We start from the raw sequence: 10,210 nt of genomic DNA, 5'->3' as shown, positions 1-10,210 counted from the left end.
TCAAATGCTAGGTTCGAGTTATATTCAACACAACATTATATCCATGTTGTAAATTATGGTTGACAAGTTTTTGTACACAGGTCTTCTCAGGTTCTACCCTCCACTTTTTGGTAAAAACCATTATCAAACCAACATGTTACTTCTTGGTGGTTACGTTCATGTTTTATATACAGTTCCTGGTATAACTGCTGTTTCATTTCCTCTGCATGTACTATTTTTGAGTGATTTAATTACAAATATTTGACCCAATTACACTTTGTTCCAGATGAAGTGAAGAAGACACCACATGCATTATACTGCCAAAAGTGTAGTGTAGTGTGAAGGACTCTTCAACACCAAACTTTCTCATCCACGTCTTTATGCACCTTGCTTTGCAAAAAATGTTGGGGACCGCTGCCTTAGACTGCCCATTCTTTCACAAATGTTTGGATGCCTAGGTGCTTGATATTCATACACCCATTCAAGTGATTGGAACATCTTCATTCAGTAATTTGGATGGATGAGTGAATAATTTTGGCAATATAGTACATGAGAACCATCATTTTAAATCTTTAAATGAACATGAGGATGAGGTTGCCATTTAAAGAGCTTCCTTAAAAAGCCCTTTAATGCCCATTTTCCTTAGCATTTCAATGGGAACCATACAAGACCGTCTCCCACACAGGGCTTAAAGCAGCAGAGCAGTTATAGTCTATCAAACAGTGTATAAAGCCACCGTTATGTCCTTACAGGCTGCTTAAATCCTCAGTCAGAAGCCTCTGTGTTTGTCCACACTGTCAGCTAGACGGCCTGATGAAAGGCAGTCGCTCTGCAGCCGGTCCGTCTGTGCTTTCAGGTGAGAAGGTTTCATTATATTGATTTCCCAGGAGGCTCACCTCTACTCAGTTCTCTCCTTGTTGGGTCATTTCTGCTCAGTTTCTGAGACCTTCTCATTATTCTGCAGCCCGATACCCAAACGCATGGATCAACGAGTGATTCTGTGCCTCGATACATGCTGTTATTTTTTTCTGTTCTAACACCCACACTATCATTTACTTTCATATTCCTCATTGCTGTAAAACCAGCAGCAGCCATTAATCATGAGTCTGAATGCTCACATTGCTTGTTTCTCATTCAGCCCGCAGGCTGTCGTGGATGCCGCCTTCCCAGAAGGCCGCTGGCTAGCAGCTTGTTACTGTGTCAACTAACTGACCACCCACGACTCTGCCTGCATGCCTTGGCCTGGCCCCAGAGGCTCATGGGTAATCTGTCATCCAGTGTGTGTGTGAGTAAACAGAAGAATATTAATCTTATGTTTGCCAAGACCTCAAATCCACTCCCACTCAGCCTTTAATTAACTGTTTCACAGTAATTCAGGGAGCTGATCTAATTATTTCACTATCTGGCCAAAATGGTTATAAAAAAAGTTCTTTCCAGGTCTGATGCATTCAGGATTCAAGGAGGAAGTGATGATGCTAAAACCTTAAAGGACTGTTACAAACTGGAATAGTTTGTTATGTTTGGTTGGGGTTTTTTTGGCCTAGTCTTGACATCTCTAGTCTGCTTCATGTCTTGACTTTTGAAGCCCACATTACATTTCAAGAGAAAATGTAATCACTGCTTTCCAGTCTCATGATCTCCGTGTTTACTCCAGCAGCTGTGGGCACAAATGAATCCGTGCAGCTTGAAGTAATCCTCATCAATTCAGCACAGTGTTTTCTCGGCAAGCATACTGCCAGTGCAGAATGTCGTGATTAGGGTGGACTAGACAGATATTAACATGACAATGAGCCAATTCTTTGGTCAAGAGTAACACTTTATAAGGTGCAGAACAAGTATGCAAACACAGACTTTGAGCTGTTTAAGGCTGATTATAAGCTGAAGCTGCAGTTTGTGCATCGCTACAGCCTGAAGTAACAGGAACAGACTGACCCTTTAGCTTTGGTTCACTACAGCTCAAAACACTTTCGCAGAGATCTAGGTCGGGGTGGGCTAGCTGATGAAGCTAAAGTAAGTGAAGGGCCACATTCTGGCAAACTGACACACGTAGCGCTCATTTACATTAAACTCCATAAATATATTAGACACAGTGTTAGCATTTGCCAGCTAACAAGGCTTAAGTCTTTCTATTGTGGTTATGTTTTGACAAAAACACTGCGGTCTAGTTTAATACAGTATTCAACCATAGCAAACAATTTTACTTGATGATACTTCATGATAGATGGTAACTCTGGATCTGTATCCTACCATAACTCCATGTCATGGCCCAGGGGCCCAAGGAAAATGAGATGGACACAAGCGCAGGATCCAAACCGGAAGAGAAGCAGTAAGTGAACAAAAGTTTATTTTCCCACATAGTAAACACAAAATCCAAATTTAAACTATGACACTATATTAGTTGGCGTGCTATCAAAGCTAAGGCATTTAACTGAAAACTAGGCAGCTCTAGAATACAGTGGTACAGCTGTGACTGTGGGGAGGTGGAAGCTGGGCCGGGGGGAAACTATGACCACTGAAATGAGAGGAGAGCACAGTCAGAGTGGTCCAGCGGTGAATCGGAGTTCCCAAAGTCAAACTAAGTCACCTTATTTGGTTACAGGTGGAGGGAAGCAAGAGGGGACGGGTGGAGCCGAGGTTCAGGTGAGCACGAGGAAGAGGTGTAGCAAGCAGGTGAGTGACAAAAGAATTGGCAATGGTTTACCAGCAGCAGGTGACCAAGGTCCAGGGAAGCAGGGATGACTGAGGCAAGAACCCCACTCCAGAAGCCGGCTATGAAGACAGGAAAAAACAGGTAAATTTTCACACAAGATCTAGACTGAGCGATACGGCTAACATGGGTTAGCAAATGCTCAGGCAATGACTAATTGAGCGTGCAGGTCTTATATGCTGCTGCAATAATTGCCAACAGGTGGCCGGCCAGAGAGGAGCAACCAGTCTCCACCCAGAGGAGGGCTGCTGCTGGATAACTACAGACACTCCACATCTGGGAGAAGAGCCGAATGAAGATGGAGAAAAATGTGAATAACTGCTGATGTTTGTCAGATACAATGATTATTTTCTTTGTTCCCTGATTGCTGAGATTTGGGAGAACGGTTTCATAAAAACTAAAATTACAGTTAGAGTGAAGAATTGGTTTGGAGTCATTACTGATGACACAGGTTTTACATTGGCATTTTTAGATAGTTGCCTGTGCAGACCCTACCCAGAGAGGTATGCAACCCATGTGTAGATGTATGTGGATGATGCTCTTCTTAGACTGAATCCTGACTGGAAGCGTAGGATAGCAAAGGGAGCGAAAAAGCATCAGATTAAAAAGGTGGGGACACCAAAAGCACAGGCAGCAGCAAAGTGGACAGTGTCCATTGTTTTTAATGCTTGGTTCCACTTCAGCTCAGTGCATGTTGAAAACTGCACTTCTCCACAGCTGCTTCAAGGTCACTAGCAAGAGTAGCCCACATACTGGTGTTTGTGACAGTAAAGCCTGGTGGGAATAAACAACTACAACATGTAGACTACGGTCCGCAGTGCTGTTCATAGGCTCTACATAGGACCAACTCACAACTATGTTTAAGCCGAGACCTCAGGGGGTTGGCAAAAGTGATTTTGGTGCTTATTTAATGGAGATGGAAGTCTGACTGTGAACTATAGCGTCTACGGGCTTTTATAAATGTGGTGCTTTTTTCCTCTTAAAAGAAAATATCACTCAGTAACTTATTTATATGTAACTGGTATAAGAATAAGAGTAAATGTCCTGAAACCTGATTTTTGGTGGGCAGGGCTGTATGCTGTTTCATTCTCTGCAGGTAGAAAACTTATCAAATGGGCTGATTTTATTATCCATCCATCCATTCGCTTCCGCTTATCCTTTTCAGGGTCGCGGGGGGCGCTGAAGCCTATCCCAGCTGTCATAGGGCGAAAGGCGGGGTACACCCTGGACAGGTCGCCAGTCTGTCGCAGGGCTAACACATAGGGACAGACAACCATTCACACTCGCATTCACTCGCACATTCACACCTAGTGACAATTTGGATTAATCAATTAACCTATCCCCACAAGCTGCATGTCTTTGGACGGTGGGAGGAAGCCGGAGTACCCGGAGAGAACCCACGCAAACACGGGGAGAACATGCAAACTCCACACAGAAAGACCTGATCTTATTATCTTTGAACAAAGTCGGTCCAGCATTTCCAGCAGTTAGACTCAGATAATCAGCAGTTTGATCTTTTTTTCTCTCTCGGTAAGAAATTGGAGCATATTTCCTAAATCTCATCATCTCCAGATGTAACATAATCTTTTTTAATTATCAGTTTTCCTCCCACTCCTTCCCATCAGCCCACTCACTGGCAAATTGGACAGTAAGTCGACATGCATTAAGAAGCGCGTTATTTACATTTGCAGGTTTTGTGATAAATATCTAACTGTATGATTGTGGTAAAGAGTACTCATTGGGCTTGTACGTTATCCTAAATACATTAAATATACAAATGAATATTAATTATTGTACTTTATTTATTATAACTTACTGTGGACCTATAATTTGATTAATATGTTATGGAAAAGTTTTCAGATCTTCAGATGACCTTTCTTTGCACTTCATATATTTTATTTCCCATACAGCACAACCTTATTGTTTTTTAACAGGCAGAACAATGTTCAGACAGGAGCTTTGCAAGTTAAATTCTCTATCTTATATTAGCATAACACATATACAGTACAGCGCTGCTTTGTTCGCCTTAAGCGAAAGCTGATTATAATTAGTGAATTAAATTAGTGTCGACTGCAGAAAAAAGTAAAGGAAGAAGATAAAAAGCTTATTATTTGTTTGAGCGTGGGAGTCCGTGTGTGTGAGTGTTTGACCTTGAGCTTGTGTGAATGTTTATTTCCATCACAGTATATCCATTTTTTAAAGAAAGCCCAACAAAAACTCTGAGACCTGCACGCTGCCTTCTCTAACTTGTGCTCACTGTTCTTCTGCTCAAAGCCGATGGAAAAATCCAAATGGTGAATTCAGAGGGATGCATTGCTAATCTGATTGTTCTGACCTCGCTGCTCTTTGCTAACCTGTAATGGAAGAATGCCACACTCACAAAGACCATGAAAGAGAAATTAGACTCGCAGACTGGAAGCATTTTAGCTCCACAATCTGCATAATGAACTTTAAGCTGCTGATCCCCGGCTGCGTCTTTCTTTCTGCCTCACTTTCTTTCTATTTTTTTTTTCCTTTTTCTTTCTCTGTCTCCCATAACAGGCTGCAGCCCGCTGATAGCAGACCTTCAGTCAGAGAGGATGGAGCTGTGATGTTTCTATCAGCAGACAAGCGAATGAACGAACTTCCAGCTGAGCCTCTGAAGCCCCGTCAGCTGCCTCCCTCCTCTTCCTCCTGACCCTATCCTCTGTCAGCCCTTTCTGTTGTCTCACATTATCCCCCCGTGCCACTCTGTGACTCTTTTCTTCTCTTTCGTAAATGGTTAAAGTCACTCCTAGAATATGTTATGTTCCTTTATCGTCTCCGTTGACGCTTTCATCACAGCTGTGAAACGCTTTCGTGTGAAAACAGCAGAGTCCCATTAATCATTTCAGTCGACTGTCCAGTTCTGGTATCAGTGTTTGAATGTTTGATGAGGTTTGGACTGCTGGAGGATGTTCGGGTGGAGTCCAGTGGGAGTCGGTCCAGCTGCTGCTGCTGTTCAACAGCCTGAAGCTGTTTGCCTGATCATTAGTTCGCCTGATGTTACTACTCAAACAGACCTTTTTTCTTTTTTCTTTTTTTTTTTTACACCGTAGTTTGGAAATATTAGAGCATATAAATACAGAATATGTATGAGCGACCCGAGGAGCAATGATTTCAACGGATGTAAGCCTTTACAGTACCTCTGTTATTTTTTTTACTTGCATATATGCTTATTTCCTTGAAATCATGCTAAGCTAAACATGGACTCCATCTGAAGTCCACTTGTTGTCATATTGATATGACTAATTACATTTTTCGCAGGCTTTGGTTGTGGCACATAAACAGGAAACTGTGTGGGGAGCAAAGGAAAAGTATTTGCAGAAAAGTGCCACGCATCAGTTCAAATTGTGTTCAAACGGGGAACGTAAAATGTCATATACATTATTTTACAAAAATACACATTACATGTACTTTAGTCAAATCTTTCAGAGATGTCTGCTGGCTACCTGAAACATATTTAATACTTCTATAGGATGCTAAAAGTGACAACATAGAGGAAACTTAATGTCTTGTTTTGACAAATTGCAGTAATATATTCTCTTTTTTTAAAAATAAATAAAAAAGGTGATAGCAGGGCTTAGATTTCTCTGGCACTGTGATGAAATCTGATGGCAGATAGTTATGTGCATAGCAAATAGTCTTCCTCATTTTTTTCTAGCTGTCACATAACTAGAAAATGGCTGCATGTATTAAGCCAGACCTCCCTTATGTCTTAGTCTGATGTATTTTAGACTAACATACAAAGTATATGTGAAAAATTTTATCTTTAAGATCCACTTAGTGAAATAAACTTGTATTACTAAAAATAAAAGCCCGTGTTGTATATTAACAACATTGTTTAAATGTTGTTAAGAAGCATAATAAACCTGCAAGCTTTTTAAATACGTGCTGTAATACATATGCAGTTATGCACACCATGTCTTATTTTTGTGACAGCGATTTAATTTAATGGGTGAACCCTCAAAAGGGTTAAGATGGTAGAAACATGGACAAGAAGTGCTGTGTGAGAAGGTGGACGTCACAGATGAAGGAAGAAAGAAAATTGACAGAGGAGGAGGGAGCTGTCAAGGTGAAGGAGGGTAACAGTTTTCCTTTTTCCTTTGTGCAGCTCCCCAGAGGCTCTCCATTTATCTCTCTTCCTCTCACCTGCTTCTCTCTGCCTCAAATAAGAGATTTCCTGGTGGTGTTTTTACCTCTCTGTTCTGTCCCAGTCATTTGGTATTTATTCGGAATCCAAAGAAACACTCGACAACTTTCTTTTTACCGTAAGTCTGGTTGTGTTACTGTGTCTGTTCTGTTAATGCTTCCTGCAGGCGTCTCTTTCTAGTTTCCCAACTGTCCCTTCTGTTCTTTTCTGGCTCTTTTTCCTTTTTGTTGTCATCTCCTGCTTACATGTGATCCAACTACAGACACTGATCTCCAGAATTTAGTAAGATTACACCCAGAGCCAGATCCTTCCTTTCCTTTGTGCTTCTCTTTTTTTCTGCTGCACTCCTGCTGTGGATACGAAGTCAGAGACAGGCTGTCCTCAGTGGAGCAAACCTCCCCAGGTGTTATGACTCACCTGTCTGACACGACAGACACAAAAAGTTTTCAGACTCCACTAGCATGACCTTGTTATATCTGTTACAGCTTTACCTCAGTGCCCTCTACATTTCTATGTATATTATGTTGGGAAATACTGCAGCAGAAATCGTTTTAATCAGCCGTTTTTGGCAAAAGCTGCTTTGCATTTTCAATCCCTCTTTGCACAATCACATCCTAAAAAGAAGTACAGTAGTGTTCTTAGTTTGTTGTGCAAAAGTTTGACTGCTTTAAAAACCAGTTATACATTTTATCTTTTTAAAAAATATTTTTATCGAAATCACATACGTATGATTTCTGGTTATTTTGTGTCTTCAGCTGTGAAACTTGCATGTATTTTGTATCATTTCGTGTCTGCTGCATTCCAGATTTTGTCCCATTATGGGTTTCACTTCACTTTGCATCTTCTTTTGGTTTTTATAGTATGCGTGACTTTTGTGGAAGTGTAAGTTTGCTTCAGCTGCTCATTTTCAGGCCCCTCTCCTCTACCAGGTTCCCCCTCTCAGCATCTGTCAGAGCTTATGCTTTAGATTTATGTAGTACAGCTGTGAGCTATTTTAATGATGATCTCTAATTACTTTTACTGGTGAACTTCAGACTTCACTGACTTCAGATTTTCTACTACTTACCAACCTGTGTAGAGCTTTAGCACCTTTAAATTAACTGTTTTCATTTCAACGTTTCAGCTTGCCGCCCACCATTCTCTTTGTTGTCACGAAAGCTTCAGAAACACTGCACACAACCTGCTGAGCATCAAACAGCAGAGAGACAACAAGAGTAAACAACTGGGTGGAGATTAGAACAACTAGAGGAGATGTTGATAAAAACTAACACGTTCGTCAAAGTATAGCTAAAAACTAAATAAATGTGGGTGTTACTCCCAAGGTACAGCAAAGGTACCCCGTGCATTCAAACAGTCTTTAACAAGCAAGGTTCTGTTTTCACTTTAAGAACATTTGCATCCTCCATGACCTGCATGCACTTAAAATGAGCACATAAGTAGAGAGAAACATGTGTTTTATGGCTTTCTGGGTTTAATTTTGTGGGGTTTTTTTGCTGTTACACAACTACCTTTTGAACAATAAACTTTCTCCAGGACTTGAACAGATCCCTAATGCAGACTGAGTTCAGTGGCTGGTGCTTCTGGCACTCAGAAAAGACTTCCTCGCTTCTGTAACGGAGATGTTGCAGTATGCTTAAAATGAGATAAACATTTAGCCATGATGTCCCCTAACTGCTCCTGTTGTGTTTGCCAAATGGAATCAGATGAGGAAACTTGTGTTTTCTAAATGCCACTAAGCTAAACGTCTCATCAGAGAACAATAAAACAGATTTCATATGCAAATAACACAGACACACGCTGCTAAAGCAAATTAACACTTCCACAAGGGTCATTTGTGCCTGGTCTCATCTCAACTTAGGAACTTCAGATAAACTCTGCTGGTGATTTTGATGATTGTTACATCTTTTGTGGGATTTCTTGTGTGTGGAAAATACTAGTGAGTAAATGCAAAAATGCTTTAGGGTTGAAAATACACCACATTAGAGGATTCAAACAGCCCTTCTGGAAATGCAAACACAATCTGATTTGGACAGTCTGGGGACACGTGAATCACAACAATGAAGCATCCTGCAGAGACTCCTTTCTGCATGACCTGCACTGACACGGGTCAAAGGATGAGATTGTTTTGTGGTCACGCAGAGAAGAAAATAAAAACAGAGTTTGGAAACTTGAGGAGCCGCTCCACAGCCAACTGTCAGACACTAATTGGTTTTGCAGCCTGAGGTGGAAAACAGAACCACCGGTCCACTGGATCCACGGTTGCAGCAGCAGGTGATTGACAGTTTAGGGGTAAGAGCCGGAGCTCAAAGTGAAGCAGGAAGCCGGGCAAAGTGTTGGAAGGGTGGCAGGGTGTGTGCAGGGGTCTGAGGCTAGCGGTGTAGGATGATGCTGAGGATTTGATTAAGGCTGGAAGTGGGCCAGAGGGCTGAGTCTGGAGCCATTACAGGGCTATGATGAGCAATGGAGTCAAAACCTCATTCTATCAGTTCAGAAAAATTTGTATTTAAAGTGGACGTATTTTCATTTCTTTGATTCAGAGTTTTAGTGTTACTGTGGTGGATGCTCAAATTATGAGGTCCACACAAGTACAATTAAGCAGTTTCTGTCATGTTTTTTCTGATCCTAGCTTTGCATGATGTCAGAGCTCTGCATGAATACAATTTTAGGCACGCTTCTCTTGCTGTGAGCATTTTAGCCCCACCCACCTGCAGTTGATACCCTCAGTCTGAACGCTACCCCAACAGAGGTCGATTATCTTGTTAATAATTTTACCTCCTGACCACGTACGACTCTGGATACTGTAGCTCCTCTGAAAACTAAGGTCTCAAATCAGAAGTACCTGATTCCGTGGTATAATTCTCAAACACGTAGCCTAAAGCAGATGACTCGTAAGCTGGAGAGGAAATGGCGTGTCACAAATTTAGAGGATCATCATTTAGCCTGGAGAAATAGTTTGCTGCTTTATAAGAAAGCCCTCCGTAAAGCCAGAACATCTTACTATTCATCACTGATTGAAGAAAAGAAGAACAACCCCAGGTTTCTCTTCAGCACTGTAGCCAGGCTGACAAACAGTCAGAGCTCTTTTGAGCCAACCATCCCTTTAACGTTAACTAGTAATGACTTCATGAACTTCTTCACAAATAACATTTTTATCATTAGAGAAAAAATTACCAGTAATCATCCCACAGATGTAATATTATCTACAGCTACTCTTAGTACCATTGATGTTAAGTTAGACTCTTTTTCTCCAATTGATCTTTCTGAGTTAACTTCAATAATTACTTCCTCCAAACCATCAACGTGTCTTTTAGACCCCATTCCTACAAAACTGCTCAAAGAAGTCCTGCCATTAA

The 10,210-nt window shown here is 41.3% G+C and overlaps 1 long non-coding RNA gene across 1 annotated transcript; it reads left to right on the top strand.

Annotated features, from left to right (window-relative positions):
- Positions 1-2,588: 2,588 nt before the first annotated feature.
- LOC102289567 lies at positions 2,589-6,750 on the top strand. The gene is made up of 3 exons (XR_315519.3): positions 2,589-2,770; positions 2,888-2,996; positions 5,228-6,750. It is a non-coding gene; the product is annotated as an uncharacterized LOC102289567 (long non-coding RNA).
- Positions 6,751-10,210: the final 3,460 nt, after the last annotated feature.

The sequence above is a fragment of the Haplochromis burtoni genome, unplaced genomic scaffold, assembly GCF_018398535.1.
Source record: "Haplochromis burtoni strain Fernald_Lab_line unplaced genomic scaffold, NCSU_Asbu1 Contig_27, whole genome shotgun sequence".
Taxonomy (NCBI): Eukaryota; Metazoa; Chordata; class Actinopteri; order Cichliformes; family Cichlidae; genus Haplochromis; species Haplochromis burtoni.
This window is presented reverse-complemented; position numbering and strand designations above follow the sequence as displayed.